We start from the raw sequence: 25,375 nt of genomic DNA, 5'->3' as shown, positions 1-25,375 counted from the left end.
ATCATTTTTAATGGAATCTGACCACACCATTAGATTCAAAATGATCGAAAAACATAGTTTAGCCTGTAAGCACGCTCAAATGAGAGTCCGAATATAAAAGTTACAAAATCCTCGATTATCGGATCGGACTAGGCTAAAACAGTGACTTTTTGTTAGAGCAATAATTTTTAAAATTTGATCATACCATTGGATTCATAACGAAAAATTATTCAACATGGACTATTTATTTGTCATTTTTGGAGATCAGGAAGTTGAATTATCGCTAAAAACGAAAACGACATCAAGTTTAGGGGTCACGTCAGGCCAAAAATGTAAATTTTTGATGGAGAAATAATTTGTAGAAATTGACTATACCATTAGATCCGAAACGAAAAATTAGGCGAAATAGAGTATTCATTTGTCAGTTTTGGAGACCGAATGACCAAGTTATCATCGATCAAAACAATAGGCGAAATACCGAATTCGTCCCAAATATTATTTAAATAATATTTTTAAATTTTTTTTATATAACTCATCTTCCCCAACGCGTCATTACAACCGAGCCAAATACGAAAAAAAAATTCGATTTCTTCCGATTTTCCACCTCAGATCTCTCACAAACGGTCCATTTTCGACGATCGCCGCAGAAGAGAAAAAGATCCGCAGCTACGTTCTCTACAAAACCCACCCAACCTTTTTTCGTTTCACTTTCTATTTCACCCGATATCGTCAAAAATCAGCCGTATTTGGATACGGAAATTTTGAAACTTTGACCTCGGATTTCGTCCGTTTCGGGGTCAAATCGCTTTCCGACGCAGAAGGGAGAAACGTCCGCAGCCTCATTTTCTACATAACCCACCCAAATTCCTTTCTTTTTCTCGTCTTTTTCACTCCGTATAGTCAAAAATCAGCCGTATTTTTATACGGAGATTTCGTAACTTCGACCTCGATTTTCATCGGTTTCGGAGTCAAACCGTCTTTCGCCGTAGAAGGGAGAAGAGACAAGCACATCGAGATCTTCGAAACCACCAGGTCGGTTTCGAAAATAGGCCGCTTCGAAGTTCGATCCGTCTCGAATTCCACGCCAATCGCCTCGATTTCCGTGCACACGCTTCGATCCTTTCACCTAGTGATTGTAAGGAACTCTCAATTTCTATTAGTAATCTAGATTGTGAAAATTGCATTTAGGATTTTATCGAAAAATTTGGATGTATTTTTAAAATATAGAATTATTTTGTTATTTCAAAAAATTCACGCCAGAAATTGCATGTTTGATATGTTTAATTGTATTTTTAATAAATTATACGTGGGTAGGGTGTTTTAACGGGTTATTGCCATAAATTGGGTCTTGTGCACTGCTCGGACCCCGTTTTGATATGAAATTTGTATTTTTTTCAATATTATTGATAGAAATAAATTCTATAGTTGAAAAATGTGATTTAATATTCAATGAACTCATATTGAGTTGATGAATATCAGAAAATGGATATTTTATGAAGAGATTGAAAACTGTAAAAGTCAAAAAAAGGGAAAAAAGGTATGAAACGGTAAAATGTTAGAGTCACACCCGAGGGGTGATGTCTGCATTTTACGTTGTTGTGTTGTATGCAGGTTGGTGAACGGATATCCAGGGATAATGTTACTGGTTGTATGTTTATTTACTTTCTGTTAGCGCGAGGCGCTCTGTTATGTTATTTATTTTAGGCCGGGTGGCCACACTTGCATGGTAGGAAACTGGATATCTATTCTCAACCTTGTATTGTTAATTTCTCTTTTGTTTTCAAATAAAAATAATATATATATGTAGCTATTTTGTGAGCTGTTAAAGAGTTTGTGAATGCCTGAAGGGATAGTGCGTCATATCATCCGGAGTGGTGTACTATCTTGGGATGTACGGTAGGGACCACCAAACTCATACGTGGTATGGGACGCGTATGAGAGTGGAGTCACAACTGGAATCCGGGTTTATTCCTCTCTATCTTTACCAGTGAACTTGTAATGTAAAGGTGGTCGTATACGAATGGTTTGTATATTTGGGAATCACTGCACGCCTGATAGGCATAGACGAAGATGATTAGTCAGTGATCACTAACAATCTATAGTAGTCGAACGTTCTGACACATCGAAAAGAGACCCATTGCTTACGGTCACGTCAAACGGCCAGCCTGAGCCGGATAAATGGTCAACCAAACGTGGTAAACAGCGACCAGCCACAAAATCAGGAACTAAAAACCAGAGAGAAATTGTAACATCATGTCCCGACTGGGAGCGATCCAGTCGTGAATCCCAACTCTCTAATTCCAATACTCCACCATTGTGTATTATGTATCTGTTGCTTATTTTGATATATAAAATGAAATGCATGTTTATTATTTCCATTTGATCAATTAGATTTGTATAAAAAGAGAATGTTATAGTGAGTACTGTTGATCGATGTAATGTGAGTTTTAAAATTTTTAGTTGTTTATCCCTGGCTATATGTACCAGTTAATCGTAATTTCTTCTGCAAAACTTTGACTATTTTAAAATGATTCAGTATGCTTATTCGTTCATGTTAGGAGGGGTTATTGGTAGAAATTGTTTGTTTCCCTACTGGGTAACCATTGTTACTCACCCTTTCCTTCTCCATTTTTTTTAGTTTCAGATCTGAAGCTTGGCGAAACAAGTGTAGAACAAGAGCGAGGATCATCTGGTTGGTCAGATAGACAACCAGAGTCCGTCACCTGGTAAGCATTAGGGCTATACCCCCTAGTGGTGTCAGTTTCTCCAGGTAGTCTTATGGATTCTGTCTTGAGTGTTAGGAATTATGTTAGAGTGAGGAATTTTGTATAATCCTGTATATAATTTTTCTTCTTCCGCACTCTGATCTATCGGACATTATTAGACGTATATAGGCTTCCGCTAGTATTATATTTTGTTTGTTATATGCAGGATTGTATGTCGTTTATCAGGTGCAGGTTGAATCGCCTTGGAATGCTAACATAAACAGAGGAGACCATGCCAAAATTTCGAGGTGCCACCTCGTACCTTGAAATCTGACATGGGGATTTGTGTTAGTGTTCGGCGGGGCGCCACAGATGGTATCAGAGCATAGTATTAGATCCGTATGGGATACTGATCTGCTATATTTTGGAGAATTTGTTGATACCATAAATATTAGATCAACAATCATAGAGTGTCACTAAGAATTCGGTATCCGAGCTCTTCAGTAATTCCGTACTGGGATTGCGAGCTCTTCTGTGTCTAGAAATCCTTAGAGCTTAGCAAGCGTAGAATAAGATTATAGGTTCATTCTGTTAGTAATGAAAATGGTATTCATTACTAGATTCCTTTATACTAGTAGTTAATACTTCTATGAGAATGATGTTGGTGTGGTTTGGAGAAGTGCTTTGCTTCTGATAAAGTGAAGATTTCTGAACTTACAGGTTAAGAAATATGCAAGGAAATATTGGTGCAACTGGACCCATGACAAGGAGTCAAACTGGTGGGGAAGACTTATCTGAGTCAAGTAAACTCACTAAGTTAGAACAGTTAATAGAAGCAATCTCGGAGTTATCCCAAAGGCAGACTCGTATGGAAATGAGACAATTGGAGATGTTTGAGGCTCAAATGATTATGGTGGGTCAATTGACAAAGAGATTAGAGAGGATAGAAGAAAAGCTCGACCACCATCTTAAGGATAAATCCCAAAAGGATTCGAGGGTAAACATCCCAACACAGGGAGGACTGCGAGAAGAAGTAGGGATATTGCAATCATCGCCTCAGAGCCTATTTGAAGAAAGACAGTTAGAATCTAATAAGAGGCAAACAATTACGAAACTAGCAAAGTCACGGGGAAAACAACCATGCATAAGAAGCGAGACTATAGAAATATCTGCTCAAGAGATGGAAGAGTTTTACAAGAAACAACAACATATAATATTAAATCAGTCAGAAGAAAGAGTAGTGACATGTTACGAATGTGGTAAATTAGGACATAGAGGGGAGCAATGTTCTGGTCGACGTCAACCGATTAAAGATCCGTGGCTAAGAAAAATGTTAGATGGGCCAACTCAAGGAACAATAAGGCCATTGGATTTTAACAAGATTGATGAAAAACTTATGCCACCGCAATCAGACCGAATTAGCGGTCGAAAGCGAGAAGGAATGGAATTACAGATATCTCGGGGACATATTAGTCAATCCCAGACGTCTCATCCTTCCAGATCAGATCCAGCCAAGAGACCGGTGTATTCAAGACCGAGTGTCTCTGAACCCGTATATCCGCAGTACCGAGCTCCTACTCCACTATCGAGTTATAGGGTTTCTTCATCACCTAGCCATATAACAATTGAGACTCCAATGATGCCAATAGGGCCAAAGGAACCAACAAGACAGGTTCAGAGCTTACAGACCCCAATACACCAACTGCCCGCTTCACAGAGATCTACGAAGACAGGATCGTTGACATGCTACGCATGTGGTCAGGTGGGACATATTAGGAGAGAGTGCCCTCTATCACAGTCGCGAGTAAAGGTTGTGACCCAGGAGAAAGTACCTGTCTCTGACGAAATTTTGGAAGGTACGATTTTTAATTATGATGTTAGAAAATTAGACTTCTATTCAATATTATTTCATTTAGATCATATGCTTCTGATAAGATTATGCATACTTACGAAAGTTAGAAATTGTCGAGATAGGCCGAGTAATAAAACTATCTATGCCACGAGAAGACTATGATTGACAAAAGATTATTGAGTACTAGTATACAAAGAATGCTGTCGAGATATGCACAGTAGAGTAGAATAGAAAAGAAAATTATACGAGGAAATATGTGTGTGGGGATGAGTACATCTATAACATGGTAATAATATGGTGTTGGGTTTGTATACATAAAGGCTAAAAATATTTATTGGTTAGAAAGATTATATAAGAACCTACAGAGTATAGGTGTGCAATCTAAAACTAAAATTTGGTAGGTGATCAAAATGAATGAGTATTTGGAGGTAAACTCGACGTGTGAATGATGAATTTCATTAGGAAAGGTAAGGGGTAGATTTATGAATAGTGGAACATGTTGGATTTGGCAATTGGATAAGTTAAAAATAGCGTTAAAATGATTAGAATTATAATAGGAAAGAGTTAGATAGAAAAGATAGTTTTGAAAGCAAGGTAAGTCAATGTAAAATGCGAGAAGGAATGCTTTTATGACAATGTTGCATTAATGGTGACTTAATAGAATTGTGAGAAATAGATGAAGAATGTAAGATAGCAATATTACTTATGAACTGAAAGTCATGAGAGATAGTTGGTAGATTAGTAAAAGTTAATTGTGGTACTGTCAATATTGGATGATAAGTGGAAAAATGTATGATATAGGCAAAATATAAAGTTACATGAATAAGGATTAATTGATATTACAATGATATTTAAACAGTAACTGGTCAATACTGTAATTTTGGGAGTAGAGAAAGAAAGCGTATGACTTGCAGCTTATGAGATCGTTTAAAGTAGTTGAACAGATTTTGAGCAAGTTCACCGGATGTTCTATGTGTCCATGCTGAAGAAGTATTTGTCAGGCCCTTTACATGTGGTTAGTTGCGAAACAATTTAATTGATGTAAGATTTACCTTCTTAATTAAGGTTTTAAATTATGAAAATTATGAGGAGATGTCATGGTAAACAGAAATAGAATACTACATTGAATATAAAGATATTAGAGTATTGGGAATAGAGATTTTAATGCAGTTTGTGAATCTAGTGTTAGTAGATATTTGTATTATAGTAGGGATATAGTAAGTGTAAAGGTTGTATATTATTTTATTAAGGAGTATTAACTGGTGTGCAAATAGTAGTAATGTATTTGCGGTAAGTCTATGCAATGAGGAGTAATAATCAGGGTAAGTATGAGTAAAACATAATAGACGGTGTAACTGGTGAGAGAAGTAAATATAAAGAACAGAGAAGATTTGAAGGAAGTGTTGTTGATAGATATTAGCAAGGAAGTGATATAAGGTGAATTAATTGTTATCTTAGGGTTAACAAATAATGGATTTGTTGGAGTATGAATTTGCATTAGAGTGATTAATTAATGAATGTGTTGGGTTGACGGAATATGGAAGACATAAGTCTACGAGTTATAAATCAGATTGGTTTGAGACTAACAATAGATGGTAATCGAAAATAAATGTTGTTTCTTATATATGTCGTGTTAGTGGAATCGTGACAAAGCTCAATAAGGTATGATTTCAATTTCGAGGACGAAATTTTTATTAAGGGGGGGAGAATGTAACACCCCAAATTTTTAATTCGTATCTCGAGGAAAAATAAATAGTGGAATTTTAAGAAAATCTTGAAAGTGGGATTTATGGTAAAAATGTAGGACCTTGTTCTGATCATTTTTAATGGAATCTGACCACACCATTAGATTCAAAATGATCGAAAAACATAGTTTAGCCTGTAAGCACGCTCAAATGCGAGTCCGAATATAAAAGTTACAAAATCCTCGATTATCGGATCGGACTAGGCTAAAACAGTGACTTTTTGTTAGAGCAATAATTTTTAAAATTTGATCATACCATTGGATTCATAACGAAAAATTATTCAACATGGACTATTTATTTGTCATTTTTGGAGATCAGGAAGTTGAATTATCGCCAAAAATGAAAACGACATCAAGTTTAGGGGTCACGTCAGGCCAAAAATGTAAATTTTTTATGGAGAAATAATTTGTAGAAATTGACTATACCATTAGATCCGAAACGAAAAATTAGGCGAAATAGAGTATTCGTTTGTCAGTTTTGGAGACCGAATGACCAAGTTATCATCGATCAAAACAATAGGCGAAATACCGAATTCGTCCCAAATATTATTTAAATAATATTTTTAATTTTTTTTTATATAACTCATCTTCCCCAACGCGTCATTACAACCGAGCCAAATACGAAAAAAAAATTCGATTTCTTCCGATTTTTCACCTCAGATCTCTCACAAACGGTCCACTTTCGACGATCGCCGCAGAAGAGAAAAAGATCCGCAGCTACATTCTCTACAAAACCCACCCAACCTTTTTTCGTTTCACTTTCTATTTCACCCGATATCGTCAAAAATCAGCCGTATTTGGATACGGAAATTTCGAAACTTTGACCTCGGATTTCGTCCGTTTCGGGGTCAAATCGCTTTCCGACGCAGAAGGGAGAAACGTCCGCAGCCTCATTTTCTACATAACCCACCCAAATTCCTTTCTTTTTCTCCTCTTTTTCACTCCGTATAGTCAAAAATCAGCCGTATTTTTATACGGAGATTTCGTAACTTCGACCTCGATTTTCATCGGTTTCGGGGTCAAACCGTCTTTCGCCGTAGAAGGGAGAAGAGACAAGCACATCAAGATCTTCGAAACCACCAGGTCGGTTTCGAAAATAGGCCGCTTCGAAGTTTGATCCGTCTCGAATTCCACGCCAATCGCCTCGATTTCCGTGCACACGCTTCGATCCTTTCACCTAGTGATTGTAAGGAACTCTCAATTTCTATTAGTAATCTAGATTGTGAAAATTGCATTTAGGATTTTATCAAAAAATTTGGATGTATTTTTAAAATATAGAATTATTTTGTTATTTCAAAAAATTCACGCCAGAAATTGCATGTTTGATATGTTTAATTGTATTTTTAATAAATTATACGTGGGTAGGGTGTTTTAACGGGTTATTGCCATAAATTGGGTCTTGTGCACTGCTCGGACCCCGTTTTGATATGAAATTTGTATTTTTTTCAATATTATTGATAGAAATAAATTCTATAGTTGAAAAATGTGATTTAATATTCAATGAACTCATATTGAGTTGATGAATATCAGAAAATGGATATTTTATGAAGAGATTGAAAACTGTAAAAGTCAAAAAAAGGGAAAAAAGGTATGAAACGGTAAAATGTTAGAGTCACACCCGAGGGGTGATGTCTGCATTTTACGTTGTTGTGTTGTATGCAGGTTGGTGAACGGATATCCAGGGATAATGTTACTGGTTGTATGTTTATTTACTTTCTGTTAGCGCGAGGCGCTCTGTTATGTTATTTATTTTAGGCCGGGTGGCCACACTTGCATGGTAGGAAACTGGATATCTATTCTCAACCTTGTATTGTTAATTTCTCTTTTGTTTTCAAATAAAAATAATATATATATGTAGCTATTTTGTGAGCTGTTAAAGAGTTTGTGAATGCCTGAAGGGATAGTGCGTCATATCATCCGGAGTGGTGTACTATCTTGGGATGTACGGTAGGGACCACCAAACTCATACGTGGTATGGGACGCGTATGAGAGTGGAGTCACAACTGGAATCCGGGTTTATTCCTCTCTATCTTTACCAGTGAACTTGTAATGTAAAGGTGGTCGTATACGAATGGTTTGTATATTTGGGAATCACTTGCACGCCTGATAGGCATAGACGAAGATGATTAGTCAGTGATCACTAACAATCTATAGTAGTCGAACGTTCTGACACATCGAAAAGAGACCCATTGCTTACGGTCACGTCAAACGGCCAGCCTGAGCCGGATAAATGGTCAACCAAACGTGGTAAACAGCGACCAGCCACAAAATCAGGAACTAAAAACCAGAGAGAAATTGTAACATCATGTCCCGACTGGGAGCGATCCAGTCGTGAATCCCAACTCTCTAATTCCAATACTCCACCATTGTGTATTATGTATCTGTTGCTTATTTTGATATATAAAATGAAATGCATGTTTATTATTTCCATTTGATCAATTAGATTTGTATAAAAAGAGAATGTTATAGTGAGTACTGTTGATCGATGTAATGTGAGTTTTAAAATTTTTAGTTGTTTATCCCTGGCTATATGTACCAGTTAATCGTAATTTCTTCTGCAAAACTTTGACTATTTTAAAATGATTCAGTATGCTTATTCGTTCATGTTAGGAGGGGTTATTGGTAGAAATTGTTTGTTTCCCTACTGGGTAACCATTGTTACTCACCCTTTCCTTCTCCATTTTTTTTAGTTTCAGATCTGAAGCTTGGCGAAACAAGTGTAGAACAAGAGCGAGGATCATCTGGTTGGTCAGATAGACAACCAGAGTCCGTCACCTGGTAAGCATTAGGGCTATACCCCCTAGTGGTGTCAGTTTCTCCAGGTAGTCTTATGGATTCTGTCTTGAGTGTTAGGAATTATGTTAGAGTGAGGAATTTTGTATAATCCTGTATATAATTTTTCTTCTTCCGCACTCTGATCTATCGGACATTATTAGACGTATATAGGCTTCCGCTAGTATTATATTTTGTTTGTTATATGCAGGATTGTATGTCGTTTATCAGGTGCAGGTTGAATCGCCTTGGAATGCTAACATAAACAGAGGAGACCATGCCAAAATTTCGAGGTGCCACCTCGTACCTTGAAATCTGACATGGGGATTTGTGTTAGCGTTCGGCGGGGCGCCACATATCAGGCGTACATGTGATTCCCAAATATACAAATCATTCATATACGACCACCTTTACATTACAAGTTTAGTGGTAAAGATAGAGAGGAATAACTCGGATTCCAGTTGTGACTCCACTCTCATACGCGTCCTATACCACGTATGAGTTTGGTGGTCCCAACCGTACATCCCAAGATAGTATACCACTCCAGATGATATGACGCACTATCCCTTCAGGCATTCACAGACTCTTTAACAGTTCATATATATATATTATTTTCATTTGTTATATATATATATATATTATTTTCATTTGAAAACAAAAGAGAAATTAATAAGATAAGGTTGAGAATGAATATCCAGTTTCCTACCATGCAAGTGTGGACACTCGGCCTAAAATAAATAATGGAACAGAAAAGTAAACAGTGCCTCGCACTAATAGAAAGTAAATAAACATGAAACCAGTAACATTATGCTTGGATATCCGTTCACCAACCTACACACAACACAACAATGTAAAATGTAGACATCACCCCTCGGGTATGACTCTAACATTTTACCGTTTCATACCATTTTTCCCTTTTTCATTTTTTTCGATTTTTACAGTTTTTAATCTTTCAAACAAAATATCTACTTTCTGATATTCATCAACTCAATATGAGTTCATTGAATATTAAAATAATTTTTCTAATTATGAAAATTCATTTTTATTAATAACATTGAAAAAGTACAAAATTTATATCAAAACGGGATTCGAACCGTGCACATGACTCAACTTACAAAAATAACCTGGTGAAATATCCTACCCACGTATAATTTGTTATAAAATACAATTAAACATATCAAAAATGTAAGTTCTAACATGAATTTAAAATTACCAATTGAATTCTATATTTTTAGAAACACATCACTAATTTTTAATAAAATCCTTAATGTAATTATCACAATTTACGATTACGAATAGAAATTGAGAGTTCCTTACAATCTCTAGGCGACCGAATTGAAACACGTGCATGAAAATCTAGGTAATCGACGTGAAAATCAAGACGGTTTGAACTTAGAGATGGCTGATTTTTGAATCTAACCTAGTGATTTCGAAGATCTCGATGGCATCGTCATTTCTCATTTCTGCTATAAAGGACGATTTGATCTTGAAATGGATGAAATCTAAGGTCGAAATTGCAAAACCCCCATATATATATACATTGATTTTTCTTGATACAGAGTGAAAAAGATGAGAAAATGAAAGGAACTTGGGTGGATTTTGTAGAGAACGAGGCTACGAACGTTTCTCCCTTCTGTATCGGAAGTCGACGGTGAGTCATTAGCAATGGATCTGGGGTAGAAAATCAGAGAAAAATGAATTTTTTTAAAATCGTTGGTTGATTTTGGAAGAGTTTGAAAGATGAATAGTGAAAAAAAAATTAAAAGTTTTATTTATATAAACTCTTGGGACGAAATCGATATTTCACTTATTGTTTCGATCGACGATAACTTGACCGTCTAGACTCCAAAAGTAACGAATGAATACTATATTTTGTCTAATTTTTTTATTCTAGATCTAATGGTGTAGTCAATTTCTACAAATTATATCTCTAACAAAAATTTACATTTTTGTCCGATGTGACCCTAAAATTAACGTTATTTTCATTTTTGACGATAATTTGACTTTCTAATCTCCAAAAATGATAAGTAAGTAGTCAGTTTTTTATAATTTCTCGTTGTGAATCCAATGGTATGATCAAATTTTAAAAATTCTTACTCTAGCAAAAAGTCATTATTTTAGTATGATTCGACTCGGTAATCAAGGATTTTACAATTTTTTTGTTCAGACTCTCATTTAAACGTGCTTATAGGCTAAAATATATTTTTCGATCATTTTGAATCCAATGGTGAACTCAAATTTTCATAAAAATAATAAAAAATCTCCTAAAGTTTTACTCCTAAGTCCCACTTTCAAGATTTTCTCAAAATTCTATTTTTTTCTCGAGATACGAATTAAAAACTCAGGGTTTTACATGCATGCGCTAGGTCATACACCCACATATCATGAGGCCTTCCGTAGGATGTTTGGGGTCTTTCACCTTAAGGCACTCTTGCTCCTTCTTGCTCAATCAAGGATTTTACCAATCCGTTATACTAATGAAAATATATCATTTTCCAAACCTTATTATCAAGATCTATTCATATTAATAAATTTTTCTCTCATAAATGAAATATAAAAAGAAATCCACAATTATTTTTACATAAAAAAATGCACAAGAAAATTTAAAAATAAGATACCGTCATTATAACGAAAAGATCAAGAAAAAGTATAGGTATGCACCTACCTTATATTTTGATTTAAAAATGAACTATGTTCTAGACCATAATTAGATAAAGAACTTTCGTGTTTCGTTCGAGAGCAAACGACTTTAGCAGATAGAAATTTTAAGATCTTCTTCGATGATGTTTTTCTAACAATAATGGTATTTTTCTAATTTCTTTGAAATGGGTGAGGTGAGCACGTATTAGGGGCCTTTAGGGGTTTTTTAACTTAAAAAGTTTATTTTTCTTATCCCTCAATAGTATATTAGGTTTCCAACAAATTGGTATGGCTTTGATCCTATAATTTACACTCATTTAGACTAAAATATTTCCTACCTCATCATGACCATTGATTATTGATTTTTGAACCACATGAAACCATCTTAGAATTTCATGCAATCAACCAATAGGATTGAAATATATGTCACATTTTAGATAATAATAAAAAAAAGGTTATGTGTAATAAGAAAGTGAAATGTGGCATGAGAGAATTTTATAAATTCAAAATTCTCAAATTTATGAAATAAGCATCAATTAAACACCCCATTTGCTCTCTCACAACTCAACAATAATTTAAAATTCAAAATAGAATATTTTGATTTACCTTTTGACTTTTGAAAATTTCATAAAAACCTTCCTTATTGGACTTTGCGTAAAAAGATGAAAATACCCATTTTCAAAAATTTCTCAATTTTTAACCAATAAGACCATCAATATAATTAAATTATTTGTAAAACATTACTATATAACATATCATGATAAAATATATGAATCTAAAAGTAAATTATATAAAAAAAGCAAAGAAGTCATAAAAAATATGTTAAAGGTAAAATAGTCCAAAAATCTTCTATCTCATAAAATTTAGAAAATTTGATATGTTTTGTAAAATTACATTATATACATCTTTTATGTTTTTTTGAGATATTTTGACATTTGGGCACCAAAAAATATCAATTACTCAAATTAAAATGACTATTACGTCCCTAATATAAAATTATTCTTATTTTTTTTACTAAGTTATGATTTATAAGGCTAAAAAAATTTATCAAATTCATGTAAAAGGATAAATATTTTTCTGATAGTGATATTTTCAAAGTGACTAAATTATCATGAGGTGAAATTACCTTTTTACCCCTAAAGAGAAAAAAATATATTATAAGTGCAAAAAATGATAGAAATAAAGTTTATATCTATATGTTATAAATTATATTTAAGAAAAAAAAAACACACACACACACACACACACACACATATATATATATATATATATATGATATTATATTTATACATTTCATTATTTATCAAGGTATTATAAGAAGTCTTTGGAACTCATGAATAACGACTTCTCCTACCTTAAGTTTGTTGAGACTCTATAAGAAATTGACCTCTAAGCCCTTTCATCTTTAGAAAAATTCATTCCATTGCTATCTATTTATTAGAGTTTGACCCATTTCAAAGAGTTTGGATACTCTTACCTCTTAAAGAGGATTTTCTAGATCCTTAAGAGTAATTACCCTCCATTTAGATACTGAGAATTTCTTATAATCTTAAGAATAATTACCCTCTTAACCTTAGTTTGTTCAAAGTCATGAGAGGTTAATTGATCCTTAAAATCCCTCATTGGAGACTATTTTCATGCCATTGTGATCATTTTTCATCCAATTTATTATCTTTCAAAATGTTTGGACAATCTTGTCCCTCTCAAAGAAATCTGGAGTTTAATGCATATTTTTCATGCACATATCACATTCTAGACCTTAGTTGTACCTTAATTACCAAATAATCATGTTTATGACTCATTTCAACACTCTATATGTTTTATCATATTAATTAGGCATAATTACATAAATAATTGAATATAATGAAAAAAATATGATGATTATGCGGTTGATTGTGCAGACTTCAGATAAATTAAAATCCAAACATGAACAAAGTTAAGCAATTCAAGCATACAAGAGCAATTAAGGATGAATAGTAGAACCGTGGACAAAAAATTATACATTTCCATCGCACCCCAACCGTGCCATGATGGACCCTAATTATGTCACGATGAAAGGATGATCAATCAAAGGGAATTTGTATGGCCATGCTCCATATGTAAGGACAACCTGATTACTGATGATCTCACATATCAGAACTTTCCAGAATCCGAGAATTTTCTATAAATAGGAACCTAGGTCTATTATAATTTTTCTCTCTTTTAGCACTTATCCCATTTTAGTTTTAGGTCTTTTTTTCCATTTTAGTTTAGATTTATTTTCTATGATTATTTTTAATTATGAGTGAGTGAAAGATAGTGTAACCTTTGATCCATCAATGAAAGAAGATTTTTTCTCTTTCACTCTTTCTACTTATCTTGCAATGACCATGGGCTAAGTCCCCCCTTCATTGGAAAGGTGGAGAAGCCTAGAGGCAGTTCAATTATACTTTTAAATATCTTTCCTCTTGTTTTGTTTAATGGATTATCTTCAAGGTCTATCCAACTCCTATGAACCAAATCCTTAGTTGAATATCTTGCACTATTTATGCTTAATCTAGATATGTCATACTTAGAAAAGATTCAAAATGATTTATGCTTAACATAGATATTGGATAGTAGGTATTCACACCTTCGAGTGGAGTAATCCTAACTTTAATATTCCATTCTTGGTTTTCGAAGTTAAAACTTCCAGCCTAAGGCCTTAACATGCTTTTAGGTTGAGTTTCAAGAGATTTGCAATTGATTTGGGTAGTTGATATACTCTATGGGGATCCATACCTTCAATGAGATTTTTTTTTTATCTTGATTTCATTTCAGTTCTAGCATTTTAATTTCTATTTCACTTTTCAAACAACAAACAAATTGGTTTTAATCTTGTTTCGATTCTTTTTTAATTCGAGTTGAAGTTTTGTCCTTATCCTTGTAGCTTCGACCCTTACTTGCCCTTTGAGTAAGGTAAATTTATTTGTTCAAAAGGAGCCTTACGACACCTACATTCGTATAACAACATCACATTCATAATTAGTCACCACAAAAAATATGGTCAATATACAATTTTTCAATTCAAAAGGGAGTATCGATTCAAATTTTTTATTTTTTTATTTCTATCTCTTCTAAAAAAAATTTGAAAAACAAAAATTTGTTCTATTTTTTATAATCAATAAGAAATTATATACTTTCTGGTGAAATTTGAGTTGCTAACTCATTGTCCCAACTGCGCCACGATTGAACCAAACTATGTCACGATGGAAGAAGGGAGTTGACTCTTCTAGTTTCTCCTAAAACTTTTTGGAAACTAGAGGATTTTAGTAATCGCATCCGGAAAGTTTGGGCCAAACTAGGAAGGACCATTTATATTTATTTTGGATTTTTCTTATCTGCAACAGTTCTAATATTCTATTTTCTATTGTAGGGTTTTCATCTCGAAGGAGGAATTCAAAATGAGATCCAAATAAACTTTAAGAAATTTCATTTTTCTATTTTAAATAGACTTCAATTATTTTTTAGATCAATTTTTACTAGTGTTCCCCCTCACGATGGTTCCTTCAATCTTGTGGATGTGTTTGTTGCTTTGGGAATCATTTTGAATAGTTTTTATTTGACCTTGTCCCCATTTCAAGGGGAAATGATCGAGGATCTAATCTCATAAGTAGTAAGGTGATTAGATCCATTTCAGAATTTTTTTTCTTTAAATTCTCATATTCAAGACAAAATTAAGAGTTTCACCTTGATTGAATCTAAAATAAAGTTTTAGATTTAATTAAAAGAGTTGCTAACGGTGAAAGATCAGAATTAATGGTTGACCACCAAGATTAGTGGTGAAAACTTAGAATTGATGGTTGAAAACCAACAATAATGATTAAGAACTAGAATTAATGGATGAAAATCAAGAATAATAGTGAAATACCAGACTAATGGTTGAAAATTGATCAGTGCCTCAAAACACCAATTTATCAGCACTTTTCTCAGGCATTTGTCTCGCTTTCCATCTCTATTTTATTAGATTAGGTAAATAATTGTGTTAAGCCTCAAATTATCACATTACATATTCTACCATGCTAATTAGGTTTAATTGCTCAATATTAATGCATTTATCGAAATACTGATTATGTGTGTTCATCGTATATGTCAAATATCAAATCATTAAGATGGACCACCAAATCAATCAATTAAGTGTGCATTACAATCTAAAAGACCAATCAAGTAATCATACAAAATTAGAGACCAGATGTCTCCAAATTAATGTGGCGTAGTCCAAATCCAATGTAGTACAATATTTTTCGAATAGAGCGTCCAAAAATTTCTCCAGTGTGTTTTGCATGTGAAATTATACACAAGAGTGATAACGGTTATTTTTGGGTCCTTCTAGAACACCTAAGGTCTATAAATAAATCATTTTCATAATTGAAAAATGGTCCTTGGCCCTTGGTCCATTATCTCTTCTCCCCTTAATGCCTTCAGTATTTTTTCTATAATTTTTTATTTTTAGATAGGTTTTATTTTAGTAATTCTCTATAATTTTTCAAAGAAGGAGATGGTGTACATTGATCACTATATGAATACAAGTGATGGTTTTGTAAACACCTCAATTTACACGAATCCTTTAGGAAAATCTAAATTTTTTCAAATTGATTTTAACTAAGAACTTAAGCTTTTCAACGGGCCCACATTGCCACTTGGCATTATTTTCATGCATACATGCATACATGCATACATGCATCATGTCATATAATTTTGTATGCTCAATATTGTCCCTAATCCAATCTAATTCCATACCACCTCCATAATCCAATCCATATCCATATCCGTTCTCCATTAATCAATCCATCACCCATACCTTAACCCAAAGTCCATAAATCAAGCCCATTTCCAAACCCATTATCCATAAACTAAGTCCATAGTCATAATACCCATAGTCTATAGCCCAAGTTCATCCCCTAAACGCAATACCAAGTCCAATCTAAGCCTATTCTTTCACATCCCCTCAAGGATGATACATGTTGATCTCTCATAAGCCCCCAATACCCAATGCATCAATCTAATTGGAGAGTCAACTCCCCCTTGTGAAAACTTAAGAATGTCTTTCTCAAAATGTGTGGTCAAACTAAAAAGATAATTTGATCTTTAGTAATAATTCCTAAAATTGAGAATTTTTAATCATACCCTCTAAAGGTAATAAGTGTTTCCCAATGTTGTTCTGAATTTAATAGAAGGTTAAAAATAGTGATCTGAACTGATAGTTTGTTCAACTGTCCCATTATGTTATACTCACTTTTTCGAATGAGTTTAAGGAGATATATCGCTTTCTTATCGATTATTCTGCATTTTTGCTTTGTTGGTTCTCTTTGTGATGTCCTTTCCACCATAATACTTTTTTTCACAAGCTTTTCTTTCTATGTTTTTCCTTTTTTCATCCTCTTTAGTTCGGTTCTTCGTTCAATTTTTTTGTTATCCTTCTTCTGATTCTTTTATGGTGATTTGTAGGGTCTTCCACATATGATCATATGCCTAATGTCTATAACCATGACCTTATTTGGCCTCTCAACCCCATTCAATGTGAAAAGCATTATCTCATAACTCCATGAGATGATTTGATTTGAATGGTGCAAGAAATGTATAAGGAAGATGATGGTCATTGGTGGAGGTTTTAGTTTTAAGTGAACGACGAGTAGTGGTAAACTAGGTTTGATGATTGATGTAGTGGATGTACATAGTTGGACGAGTGGTGGTTAAGAGGAAAAGTTTGAGATTTGAGAAGTTGGTGCAATGTAGGAGAAAGTGCCCTCAATCCGCGGGGTGCGCTGATCTGCTTTTGACCTTTAAGGTTTGGGAGTCGCCACCTAGTTATTACGGTCTAGGAATCAAATATTAACTCGAAATGGATAAAAAGAAACAACTAATCTACTACAAAAAAATACTGAGTCTGGGGATCACATTATAGGGTTGGAAGGTGTTAGGCACCAAACCCGTCCAGTAAACACCGATCTCTACTAATTCCCAAATAAGACTATATTGCTAAAAAGACCTAATCGTTTAAAAAAAATGAAATATATACCTTTATGAAGACAACGGTCTTGTTATCTCAAATCTGGTAGAGTAGTTTTTCGTACAACACTTGTAGCGTCTCGCCGAACAATAACACAAATCCCCATGTCAGATCTTGAGGTATTATGTAGCACCTCAAAATTTCGGCATGGTCTCCTCTGTTTATGTTAGCATTCCAAGGCGTTCAACCTGCACCTGATAAACGACATACAATCCTGCATACATATAAAAAATATAATACTAGCGGAAGCTTATATACGTCTAATAACGTACGAAAGATCAGAGTGCGGAAGAATAACCAGAATACAGGATTATACAAAATTTCTCACTCTAACAGAAATCCTAACACTCAAGACAGAATCCATAAAACTACTTGGGGGAATTGACACCACTAGGGGGTATAGCCCTAGTACTTACCAGGTGACGAACTCTGGTTGTCTATCTGACCAACCAGATGATCCTCATTCGTACTCTATACTTGCCTCGCCAAGCTCTGAATCTGAAACTAAAAAATAGAGAAGGAAATGGTGAGTAACAATGGTTACCCAGTAAAGAAACCAACAATTTCTACCAATAACTCTCCTAACATGAATGAATAAACATACTAAATCATTTAAAAATATGTAAAATTTTACAGAAGAAACTACGATTAACTAGTATATATAGCCAGGAATGAGCAACTAACCATTTTAAAACTCACATTACATCGATCATCATTACTCACTATAACATTATCTTTTTATACAAATCTAATTGATCAAATAGAAACAGTAAACATGGATTTCATTTTATATATCAAAATAAGCAACAGATACATAATACACAATGGTGGAGTATTGGAATTAGAGAGTTGGGATTCACGACTAGATCGCTCCCAGTCGGGACATGATGTTACAATTCTTCTCTGGCTTTTAGTTCCTGATTTTGTGCTTGGTCGCTGTTTATCATGCTTGGTTGACCATTTATCCCGCTCAGGCTGGCCGTTTGACGTGACCGTAAGCAATGGGTCTCTTTTCGATGTGTCAGAACGTTCGACTACTATAGATTGTTAGTGATCACTGACTAATCATCTTCGTCTATGCCTATCAGGCGTGCATGTGATTCCCAAATATACAAACCATTCGTATACGACCACCTTTACATTACAAGTTCACTGGTAAAGATAGAGAGGAATAAACCCGGATTCCAGTTGTAACTCCATTCTTATACGCGTCCCATACCACGTATGAGCTTGGTGGTCCTTATCGTACATCCCAGGATAGTACACCACTCCGGATGATATGACGCACTATCCCTTCAGGCATTCATAAACTCTTTAACAGCTCACAAAATAGCTACATATGTATATTATTTTCATTTGAAAATAAAAGAGAAATTAACAATACAAGGTTGAGAATGGATATCCAGTTTCCTACCATGCAAGTGTGGCCACCCGACCTAAAATAAATAACATAACAGAAACGTACACAGCGCCTCACGCTAACAGAAAGTAAATAAACATGCAACCAGTAACATTATCCCTAGATATTTGTTCACCAACCTACACACCACACAACCACGTAAAATACAGACATCACCCCTCGGGTGTGACTCTGACATTTTACCGTTTCATACCCTTTTTCCTTTTTTTCGATTTTTTTGTTTACAATTTTCAATCTCTTCAATAAAATATCCATTTTCTGATATTCATCAACTCAATATTAGTTCATTGAATATTAAATCACATTTTTCAACAATAAAACGTATTTTTCTTTTATCAATAATATTGAAAAAGAATACAAATTTTATATCAAAACGGGGTCTGAGCAGTGCACAAGACCCAACTGATAGAAATAACCCGTTAAAATACCCTACCCACGTATAATTTGTTAAAAATACAATTAAACATATCAAACATGCAATTTCTGGCGTGAATTTTTAAATAACAAAAGAATTCTATATTTTAAAAATACATCAAAATTTTTTCGATAAAATCCTAAATGTAATTTTCACAATCTTCGATTACTAATAGAAATTGAAAGTTCCTTACAATGTCTAGGCGAAATGATCAAAGCGTGTGCGCGAAAATCGAGACGATCGGCACGGAAATCGAGACAGATCGAACTTCGAAGCGGCTGATTTTCGAAACCGACCTGGTGATTTCGAAGATGTCGATGTGCTCGTCTCTTCTCCCTTCTACGGCGAAAGACGATTTGACCCCGAAATCGATGAAAACCGAAGTCGAAGTTACGAAATCTCCGTATAAAAATACGGCAGATTTTTGACTATACGGGGTGAAAAAGATGAGAAAATGAAAGGAATTTGGGTGGGTTATGTAGAGAATGAGGCTGCGGACATTTCTCCATTCTACGTCGGAAGACGGTTTGACCCAAAAACGGACGAAATCTGAGGTCAAAGTTTCAAAATTTCCGTATCCAAATACTGCTGATTTTTGACGATATTGAATGAAAAAGAAATTGAAATGGAAAGAGGTTGGGTGGGTTTTGTAGAGAACGTAGCTGCGGACATTTCTCCCTTCTACGTCGGTCGTCGACGGCGAGCCGTTTGCACGAGATCTGAGGTGGAAGTTTGAAAGAAAAATAAATTTTTTTTCGTTTCATATATGTCTCGGCTGTATGACGAGTTGGGGAAGATGAGATATTAAAAAAAAATTAAAATATTATTTATATGAAATTTGGGACGAATTTGGTATTTCGCCTATTGTTTTGATCGACGATAACTTGGCCATTCGAACTCCAAAACTGACGAATGAATACTCTATTTCGCCTAATTTTTCGTTCTGGATCTAATGGTGTAGTCAATTTCTACAAATTATGTCTCCATCAAAAATTTACATTTTTAGCCTGAGGTGACCCCTAACCTTGATGTCGTTTTCGTTTCTGACGATAATTCCACTTTCTGATCTCCAAAAATGATAAATAAATAGTCATTGTTCAATAATTTTTCGTTATGAACTCAATGGTATAATCAAATTTTACTAATTCTTGCTCTAATAAAAAGTTACTATTTTAGCCTGGTCCGACTTGATATCAAGGATTTTGCAACTTTTATGTTCGGACTCGCATTTGAACGTGCTTACAGGCTAAAGTATGTTTTTCGATCATTTTGAATCTAATGGTGAGGTTAGATTCCATTAAAAATGATCAGAAACATCATAAAATTTTACCCCTAAGTCCCACTTTCAAGATTTTCTTAAAATTCTACTATTTATTTTTTCCTCGAGATACAAATTAAAAATTCGGGGTGTTACAACACTCCTCACTTCATTCTGTCACGGATTTACTTCAGATCTCCAAGATGAGGTATTTTCTTCTTAGATCTGAATCTTCTAACTTTTTTCCAGATTTCAAGGTGTTTTTGAAGAGCTTCTAGGTGTTTTTTGAGCTAAAGTTGGGGTATGGATGTTAGGTAAGGAGTTGGAGCTTCAAAATTAGGGTTTATACGAGGCCAATAAAGTTTTTTAACTTACTTTTTCTAGGAATTATTTTTTCATACGAGCCTTATTTATAGATTTTTTAAGTGCTTTTTAGATAGAGTTAGTGTTTAATTAGAATTGTTTTAAATAGAGTTATAATTTAATTAGAATTATTTTAGGATTTTGACTTTTATTCTCACTTGATTGAGTTTAAGATTTTGACTTTAGTCTTACTTGATTGACTTTATTTTAGGGTTTTGACTTAAGTCTCACTTGATTGACTTTATTTTAAGGTTTTGACTTAAGTCTCACTTGATTGACTTTAATTTTAATTAGGATTTCACTTTAAATTAATTAATATTTTAATTATTAATTTTAGAATTTTTAATTATTAAAATTATAAAATTACCATTTTATCATCGGAGAGGACTTTTTGCGTTTTAAGTAGTTTTTCAATGTTTTAGGATGTTTTGGAATCAATTTTTCGTAAGGAATTCAATGGTAATATTAGGTTGTGTCATTTATGAAATTTTTTGTGCAAAATGATCGTGAATTTTATGAAGGACATTTTCATAATTTTGTCAAATTTTGTGAAAATTAGCGAAATGATTTATTTGGTTTTGATTTGTTGTTTTATATGTTTGAAAAAAAATTTATAAGTGTAATATAAGCTCTAGGGATGTTTTGATTTTAGGAGTATTTTGGTAATTTGGTCATTTTTTAGTGATTTTTACCGTGAAACTTCTTTTTGTGTATAAGATGATAATTTCTATGTTTTTGGAGTTATATTTTCCTAGCGTAGCATGGTTTCTAAAGTTTTGTTAGTTTGAGATACCTCATCTGAATTTATGAAATATATCTAGTAACAAAATAAAGCATTGGAATAATCATCCATCATTGGGAACCGTTGCGATCGAGTTGACGAGTTGATTAATCAGGCGAATGCAAAAATGGGGTGTCTACAGATGCCCCTCTTTGGCAGATAGTTGAAGTAAATTAGATAGCAAATCTATTTTAGTAGATAGTATAATATCCGAATGCCAAAGCTAGTGATAGTTCATTTTACAGTCTGATTTAGTAATTCGTCGGGGCGTTCAGATCCTTGAAGATAAAACTCTCCCCAAAATAAGAAATTGTCAGGTCCTTGAGCGTGAACTCTCACTGATGGTGTCAGATCCTTGAATTTTAGAAAATTCTCCTTAACTAATAAAACAAATGTGCAAGTATATCCATTTAAAATCTGAGATAAATCTCAAAGGGTCTAAGTGAAAATTGAGTAAAATCTGAGTAAAATCCAAAAAAATCCTCGGCGGCAATTAGTTAAGCATAATTCGAGCAAACCCTCGGCATCAACTAGTTAAGCATAATCTGAGCAAACCCTTGGTGACAACTGGCTGTGCATAATTCGAGAAAACCCTCGGCGGTAAGTTATTGAGCATAATCCGAGCAAACCGTCGGCGACACCTGGCTGAGCACAATCTGAGCAAACCCTCGACGTCAACTGGCTAAGCATAATCCGAGCAAACCCTCAGCTGCAACTGGCTGAGCATAATCTGTGCAAACCCTCAGTGACAACATAATTCGATAAAGAATGGACAATTGTAGGAAATAATGACTGGATCTAGGAGCTCTACTCTACCTACTCTGGGCAAAAGAGTATTGAACTAATCTTTTTAGCAAAATCAAATATGAGATCAGAAATGCTTTTGTTTGAACTTCAAGATTTTTTTCGAAAGTTTTATGAATTTAAAACCTGAGTTTTTATTTCTCTTTTGAACCTCAGGGATTCTCCAAAAATTTACTATCAAGAGGGTAACCTTGAATTCAGGGTTCTCATTATCCTTTAGGATTATCATTGATCAACCTTGGAAACAAAATGCCCTTAGTTTGACAATAAACATGGCATTGGAGATAATTGAATACATCATGCCCCTAGTATAAGGGGGAAACTACATATTTAGAGGAAAAAGAAAATGCCCCTTGTATGAAGGTTTGAAATATTTGATTACCACAAGCACAATAAAAATCCAACTTTAAATTAATTTTATTGAAGATTTTGAGTCAAGCTCAAAAAAACAAAATATTTTCTTTTGAGACTCATCATAGAATTCACCCTTCTACCCATTGTTTCACTTAGAGAAGTAGAAAATTTTCAGATCAATCGTAGATAAGATGCTTGTGACTTCTGAGCTTCTGCCTAGCTTAAGCTAAGTGTTGAACTTGATTATTCTGACTTCAAATGTCTCGGCTCGAACCTCCTAAGATTTTCTTCTATTTTTCTTTGTTGCTCTAACTTTTGCCTAGATCACCTTTTTAGGTTTTCGATTTAGCGAGCTTGCCTTAATTTTTGCCTAAGTCGCCCTTTTCAGGTTTTCAATTTAGCAGGCCTCAATTTTTTTTTTTCTGAACTTCTGGAGTTACTGTCTGATCATACTTTACTACCTTCCTTACCTTTTCGCACGGTACTTAGGAGGACTTTCATGGGTAGGCTTAGGACTGGGTATATAAAGAAAGGAATTCTAAGGCTCAAAAATTCGAATGCCCCTTGTGTTGCATTTTTTCTTTTTCTTTGAACTTTCTTTCCTATTTGACAATATTATTTATATTTTTTTATTTTTTTATTTTTATTTTTATTTTTTTATTTATTTTTTTATAGGGAAATATATATTTTTTATTTTGATGTAGTCGAGCCTGAAGTAACTTCTCAGGTTGCCTACGTACCCTATATTTTTGGGATTAGACCAAAATGTAGTTCGAATTTTCCCTCCCTTAGGTTAAGTGATCAGGCTAAGAAAGAAAAGGTATATATATATATTTTTTGAAAAAGTTGCAAAGGGCTTGAGAAAAGATATATTGAACTACGTAATAGGGAAAATGATTCGATCAAAGATGGCCTCCTTAAATGTAGTACCGTTTGATTTGGTCAAGGTTGGTTGGTTCTGGTAATTCAATTCTATCATGGTCTTGAAGTCTGACAGTTTTTCCTGGTAATATTTCCTTGATGATGAACGGTCCTCCCCAATTTGGTTTGAACTTCACTCTAGGGTCAAAGATGGGTGTTCGATTCTCTTTGAGTACTAAATCCTCGACTTGTAAGTAACAGACCTTGATCTTTTTATCAAATGCACGGGTGACTCTTATCTGATAAGTCTGTACGTGGTACAACACTCTTAGTCATTTTTCTTTGATCAAATTTAATTTTTCATACAGTTGACGAACCCAATCTGCTTCGAACAATTGACTTTCCAATAAGATCTTGAAAGACGGAATTTTCATTTTAATTGGCAAGACTACTTCCATGCCATATACTAAGGACTAGGGAGTAGTTCCCGTAGAGGATCGAATTGAAGTTCGATATGCCCATAGTCCAAATGACAGTTTTTCTGACCAATCTCAATGTGATTGACATTTTTTCCTGATGATTATCTTTAGATTCTTATTGACCGCTTCAACTGCTCCATTGGTCTGAGGACGATAAGGAGATGATTTGTGGTGCAAGATTTTGAACTTTGAACACAGTGTAATAACTTCGACTTTGAAATGTGATCAATTATCAGAGATCAGTTCCGAAAGTACGCCATATCGACTGATGATGTTTGTTTGGATGAACTTTGCAACTCGAGACATAGTGAGGACAGCATAAAAGGCAGCTTTGACCCACTTAGTAAAATAATCGATAACAACTAGAATGTATTCATGCCCGTTTGATGCCTTAGGCGATATTTTACCAATAATGTTAATTCCCCAAACTGATAACGGTCACGGTGAAGTCAAACCAACTAATTGAGAAGGTAACACATGTATGAGGTTTGCATGTATTTGGCATTTGTGGAAGGTCTTGACCATGTGATGACAATCTGTTTCCATCGTGGGCCAGTAATACCCTTGCCTCATAATTTTCCTGGTTAACATTTTCCTACTCATGTGAGGACCACAATCCCCTGAATGTAGTTCAACCATTATTTGTTCAGCTTGATCTTCATCAACGCATGACAAATGAATTCCATCATAAGACCTCTTGTATAAGTTTCCTGCGCATAGGATGAATTGAGATGCTAATCTTAATAGGATTTGTCGTTCCTTCCTCGATGCTTCTTCTGGGAATTCTTATTTTTCTATCACTCTTTTTATATTTATGTACCATGGCTTTCCATCGGGTAGTCGAGTAACAATGTTGATCTGATAGCAATACGCAGGTTTATCTTTGACTTCGACGGTGATCGACCTCAATTCCATGCTAG

General features: G+C 34.2%; 2 long non-coding RNA genes across 2 annotated transcripts; both read left to right on the top strand.

Annotated features, from left to right (window-relative positions):
- Positions 1-532: 532 nt before the first annotated feature.
- Positions 533-2,889, top strand: LOC147398184 (uncharacterized). The gene is made up of 2 exons (XR_015180144.1): positions 533-1,114; positions 2,618-2,889. It is a non-coding gene; the product is annotated as an uncharacterized LOC147398184 (long non-coding RNA).
- A 3,846-nt stretch (positions 2,890-6,735) lies between these two features.
- LOC147398183 (uncharacterized) lies at positions 6,736-9,242 on the top strand. Its single transcript, XR_015180147.1, has 2 exons — positions 6,736-7,466; positions 8,971-9,242. It is a non-coding gene; the product is annotated as an uncharacterized LOC147398183 (long non-coding RNA).
- The last annotated feature ends 16,133 nt before the right edge of the window (positions 9,243-25,375 follow it).

Source organism: Akebia trifoliata, chromosome 7 (assembly GCF_017979445.1).
Source record: "Akebia trifoliata isolate Shusen 1 chromosome 7, ASM1797944v1, whole genome shotgun sequence".
Classification (NCBI taxonomy): Eukaryota; Viridiplantae; Streptophyta; class Magnoliopsida; order Ranunculales; family Lardizabalaceae; genus Akebia; species Akebia trifoliata.
Note: the sequence above shows the minus strand (reverse complement) of the source record. Positions and strands in the feature narration are given on the sequence as shown.